The sequence below is a fragment of the Somniosus microcephalus genome, chromosome 8, assembly GCF_052327205.1.
Source record: "Somniosus microcephalus isolate GS21.2 chromosome 8, FLI_Smic_1.0, whole genome shotgun sequence".
NCBI lineage: Eukaryota > Metazoa > Chordata > Chondrichthyes > Squaliformes > Somniosidae > Somniosus > Somniosus microcephalus.
Window position 1 is genome coordinate 225,889,256 of NC_140994.1, and position 6,222 is coordinate 225,895,477.

A 6,222-nucleotide genomic window follows, 5' to 3' on the forward strand; every position below is an offset into this window, starting at 1 on the left:
GGTTGCAGAAAGGCCTGTCTATTCCCCTATCAAATCCCTTATAACAACTGCAGTGCTACACTATCTTGTGCCCCCTGTGCAGCCGAATCTCCCACAGTGCCTTGGATTTGCTTCTGATTGTACTCTCCCAAGGTGTCATCACCTTCACTGGCACCTGATTGTGAGTGCCACTCCCAGGGGATTCCTGCACTACCTGCCTTTTCCTCCTAGTCTGCCTGGTGGTCACCTTTGCCCCCTGAACTCTTTGTAGCTGCAGGGTAACCACCTCCTGAAACGTGCTATCCACAAAACCCTCAGCTTCCCGTATGCATTGTAGTGACACTAGCCGCCCCTCGAGCTCAGAAACGCGGAGTTCGAGCTGTTAGGGGCACTTCCTGCATATGTGGTTTTCCAAGACACACAAAGTGTTCTGGAGTTCCCACATGGCACAAGATTTCTAGGCAACTGGCCCCAGCTGTATTCATATCAGCGAAGAGTTATTTAAAATTGTTTGTTTAGCTTTAAGGTTATTTAATGGTTTAGCCATTACTAAAACTCGGAGCAGTAAACTAAATACTTAAACTAACCACCAAACACTAATCTTAAATACTTCCTTATCTGTAATTCCTTGGGTTCTATCCATAGCGCTGGTTGTGACGTCACTTCTTCAGTTTTTCGATGCTCTGTCGCTCTCACCGTGTCTGCACTGTAGTTATGCTTATCGGACCTCCCACGATGCTCTATTATTTACAAGCCTACTGTCAACAAGGGCAGATGTCGATGATGAAATCCAACACTGCCTTCAGTGTGTCAGTGCAGCCTTCGGTCGCCTGAGGAAGAGAGTGTTTGAAGACCAGGACCTCAAACCCAGCCTTAAACTCATGGTCGACAGAGCAGTAGTGATATCCGCCCTCCTGTATGCTTCAGAGACATGGAACATGTACAGCAGGCACCTCAAAGCACTAGAGAGGTACCACCAACATCCCCAGCATCGAAGCTCTGACCACGCTCAATCAGCTCCGATGGACGAGCCACATCATCCGCATGCCCGATATGAGACTCCCAAAACAAACAATCTACTCGGAGCTCCGACACGGCAAAAGAGCCCCAGGTGAGCAGAGGAAGCGCTTCAAGGAGACCCTCAAAGCCTCCTTGAAAAAGTGTAACATCTCCACTGACACCTAGGAATCCCTGGCCCAAGACCGCACAAAGTGGAGGAGAAGCATGCGGGAAGGCGCCGACCACCTCGAGTCTCTTCGCCGGGAGCAGGCGGAAGTGAAGCGCAAACAGCGGAAGGAGCGCACGTCAACCCAAGCACCCCACCCGCCCACCCGTTCAACCACCGTTTGCCCCACCTGTGAGAGAGACTGTAGGTCCCGCATTGGACTCATCAGTCACCTGAGAACTCATTTTTAATGTGGAAGCAAGTCATCCTTGGTTCCGAGGGACTGCCTAAGATGATTATTTGCTGTTGCCCTTTGGTTAAATTGCCCTTAAATTACTTAGCACCTCCTTCCCTCTCTGCACCAAATTCCCGTTGCCATTCTGTTTAGCAAGCCACTGTTTGCTGCCACTGACTTTCAATTTTAAAGTAAAGTTTTAAAGTAAAGTAAGAAAAGTATGTTAAATTTCAGATTGATAACATACCATCTACTATTTACCCACTATTTAGCTCTCAACAAATTCCCGTTGCCACTCTGTTTAGTAGATACTTCCAGCTCTGTGCACAGAGTCCCTTCCAGATTTGTTGATGTTTTATGAATATAGAATTTAAAACATGCAAGTGAAATGTGATACAAATAAGCTTGTAAGTGGACAGTGTGATGGCAAAGGTGCGAGGGACAAATAAGCACTATACACATACACAGATCTCCTGTGGCATAGTTCGTGGTGAGTCAGAGGTTCAACTGTGCAAGGGATGGCCAGAACCACATTTGATTGTACAGGAAAATGTTGAGGTGGACTGGGAAGGGCTCTGGACAGGCAGAGCAGCAACTCTTTGTTGTGGTACAATATGCCACGACCAATAAGATTTTCACCCGACAGCACAACTTTCCTCGGCAGTCTCTCCACTTCAGCACTTTAATTGCGATCAGTCGTGTGTCTTTAAAGTAACAGCCTTCTGTTTCTCTCAATCTACTTAGCAGGGAGGTTTCCAGCTAGTTACTCTTAACAACTGCTTTTACGGTTTGCTGCTGTGACCTGAGAAGTTACTGACTGTAGACCATTTGTTACAGTAAACTAGCTGGAAATTTCCTACAGTAATAAGCAGGTTGAGCGAGGCAGAACACTAATTTTAATCACCAACATGCTTTAAAATATCAAAGTGGTTATGACTAAAAATTGACCAGGATTGCAAGAAAAGGATCTCCTGCAATTGCCCAGGATAGGCGAGTTCATGCGGAAGCAGGCTGTGGTGGTGTGAGACCCTATTGGGGATGGGTGAGTAGTAGGAGGGCATACAGCAGGATGGAAAAAGTGGAAAGGATTTTATTAGGGTCAGTCAGCATTTGGAAGTGTGGGGAAAGATATGGGTGCTGGGGGGGGGGGGGGGGGGGGTTAGGGAGGTGGCGATGGTGAGACATGGCAGAAGGGAACGAGGGGGGAAACAGTACAGGTCCTTGGAATAATGGGTGATAAGAGGCAGTGAGGGGAGGAATGCACAGGAGTGGTAAGAGGTTGCTGGAAGGAGGCAGGCAGCAAGCCTGAGTTGGTGAGGGGAGGGAAGAGAGATGAAGAAAAATTCTTCCCTTCCATCCATCAGAAGGTTTTAAACATAAGAAGGTAAGAAATAGGAGCAGGAGTAGGCCATTCGAGCCTGCTCCGCCATTCAATGAGATCATGGCTGATCTTTTGCCTCAACTCCATTCACCGGCCCTATCACCATATCCCTTGATGCCTTTACTAGTCAGAAATCTATCGACTTCTGTTTTGAATGTACCCAATGACTGAGCCTCCACAGTCCTCTGGGGTAGAGAATTCCAAAGATTCACCACCCTCTGGGTGAAGAAATGTCCTCTCATCTCAGTCCTGAATGGCCTATCCTTTATCCTGAGGTTATGGCCCCTGGTTCTAGACTTCCCCAGCCAAGGAAAACATTCTCCCAGCATCCACCCCATCAAGCCCTGTAATAATTTTGTATGCTTCAATGAGATCCCCTCTCATTCTTCTGAATTCAAGAGAATACAGGCCTAGATTACTCAATCTCTTCTCATACGACAGTCCCCCCATCCCAGGAATGAATCTCGTGAACCTTTGTTGCACTCCCTCTATGGCAAGTATATCCTTCCTTAGGTAAGGAGACCAAAATTGTACACAGTACTCCAGGTGTGGTCTCACCAAGGCCCTATATAATTGGAGTAAGACTTCTTTGCTCCTGTACTCAAATTCTCTTGTAATGAAGGCCAGCATACCATTTCCCTTCCTAATGGCTTCCTGCACCAGCACATTCATTTTCAGTGACTCATGTACAAGGACACCCAGGTCCCTTTGAGCATCTGCATTCCCCAATCTTTCACCATTTAGGAAATACGCTGCCTTTCTGTTTTTTCTACCAAAGTGGACAACTTCACATTTATCCACATTATATTCCATCTGCCATGTTCTCGCCCACTCACTGAGCCTGCCGAGATCCCCTTGAAGCCTCTTCACATCCTCTTCACAACTGACACTGCCACCTAGCTTTGTATCATCAGCAAATTTGGAAATGTTATATTTAGTCCCCTCATCCAAATCATTGATATACATTGTGAATAGTTGGGGCCCAAGCACTGATCCTTGCGGTACCCCACTAGTCACAGCCTGCCATCTTGAAAAAGACCCGTTTATCCCTACACTTTGTTTTCTGTTTGTTAACCAATTCTCAATCCATGCTAGTATGTTACCAATTCCATGTGCCCTAATTTTGTTCACCAACCTCTTGTGTGGGACCTTATTGAAGGCCTTCTGAAAATCCAAATACACACCTACCGGTTCCCCTTTGTCTAATCCACTAGTTACATCCTCAAAGAACGCCAATAGGTTTGTTAAACAGGATTTCCTTTTCATAAATACATGTTGACTCTGCCCAATCTTACTATTAGTTTTTAAGTGCCCAGTTATTGCAACCTTTATAATAGATTCCAGCATTTTCCCAACGACTGATGCGAGGCCAACAGGTCTGTAGTTCCCTGTTTTCTTTCTCCCTCCTTTCTTAAATAGCGGGGTTACATTTGCTATCCTCCAATCTGCAGGAACCATTCCAGAATCTATAGAATTTTGGAAGATGACAACCAATGCATCCACTATCCCAATGGCCACCTCTTTCAAAACCCTAGTATGTAGGTCATCCGATCCTTGGGATTTATTGACTTTGTCCCATTAATTTTGCTAGTACTGTTTTTTTTACTAACAGTAATTTCTTTAAGTTCCTCATCCTCGCCACGCCCTTGGTTTTCTTGTATTTATGGGAGGTTTTTTGTTGTGTCTTCCTCCGTGAAGACAGAAAAAGTATTTATTTAATTTCTCTGCAATTTCCTCATTTCCCATTATAAATTCTCCCGTCTGACTGTAAAGGACCTACATTTACCTTCGCCAGTCTTTTCCTTTTCACATACCTATAGAAGCTTTTACAATCAGTTTTTATATTTTTCACTAGTTTGTGCTAATTGTAGAAGTGCCTTACTTCTTAGCTCTGGGTAATGACTCAATACACACTTGGATTCGTCAGACGGACAGGCCTTTTATTTAACTTGCAAGGGGAATCAGTACCTCCACTCAAGGGGTGAGGCTACTATTCCAATGATACAGCGTGAGCGTACTATATTTATACAGTGTAACAAACAAGTTTGATTGACATTCCTTTGTTCCTCTATCAGGATACATTTTAGATTAATCATCAGGTAGAAATAACATATTGACAGAAGGATCCTGGACACATAAGTCAACGGTTAAGATATAACAGGATATGAATCGTGTAACCGGAGGTCCTCCTTAATCTTAATCATGTACAAGTTATTAAGTCACTGGGTACTTCAAATGAAACCCATTGTTTCACTTCTACATTCTCATTAGGTGGGCAGACATCTGTTCTTGGCTGTAATCCAAGTACGTGCAATAGCTCTAGTTACACATCGACTCTTGATCGGTGTCAAGTCTGAAAACTTATACCTAGCAAGCACCTGAAATTAACCCCTTATAATATGTAGATTTCCTCATCATATTCCATTTTCCCTTTATCAATTTCTTGGTCCCCCTTTGCTGCTTTCTAAAAAGATCCCAATCCTCAGGCTGACCGCTTTTTCTGGCGACTTTATAATCTTCCTCCTTTGACTTAATACTAGCTTTAATTTCTTCTGTTAGCCATGGTTGGATCACTTTTCCTTTTGGGGTTTTATGCCCTAGAGGAATATATGTTTGTTGCAAATTATGCATTATTTCCTTGAATGTTAGCCATTGTATGTCCACCTTCATATCATAGTCTCCCAATCTACCATGGCCAACTTGGCCCTCATACCCTTGTAGTTTCCTCTGTTTAGATTGAAGACCTTAGTTTCAGATTGGACTACATCACTCTCAAACTTAATGTAAAATTCAATCATATTATGGTCACTTGTCCCTAAAGGCCCCTTTACCACAAGATTATTGATTAGCCCTTTCTCATTACACAGTATCAGATCCAGAATAGCCTGTTCCCTGGTTGGTACCTCCACATACTGATCCAGGAAACCATCTGGCATGCATTCCAAGAATTCATCCTCCAGTGGTAATTTGATTTGCCCAGTCAATATGTAGATTAAAGTCCCCCTTGATTACCGTATTGCCCTTGTTACATGCACTTCTAATTTCTTGATTGATACTGTGCCCTACATTACCACTACTGTTTGGTGGCATACACAACTCCCACCAATGTTTTCCGCCCTTTGCGGTTTCTTAACTGCACGCAAACTGATCCAGTTCTACATCACAACCTGCCAAGCCAAGCTCTTATCTCTACCATATCGATAAAGAAGTGAACAAACATGAATGTTTTCCGATGCTTTGGCAACATAAGATGTAACTTGTCATGCCAATAAAGCGATTTGAATTGAATTGAATTGGCTTCCTAGAATTGAGCTGGAAAAGCCTGGCTAGGTGCTTTTTAAAGATTTGTGCCTTTTAAAAGCATTTAACCAATTTGAAACTGGTTCCTAGTCACTGCCAGGAATATGGCTTTTCTTTGTGCAAAGGCAGGATTTCCTATTATTTCTTAGTGGAACAAAAGCA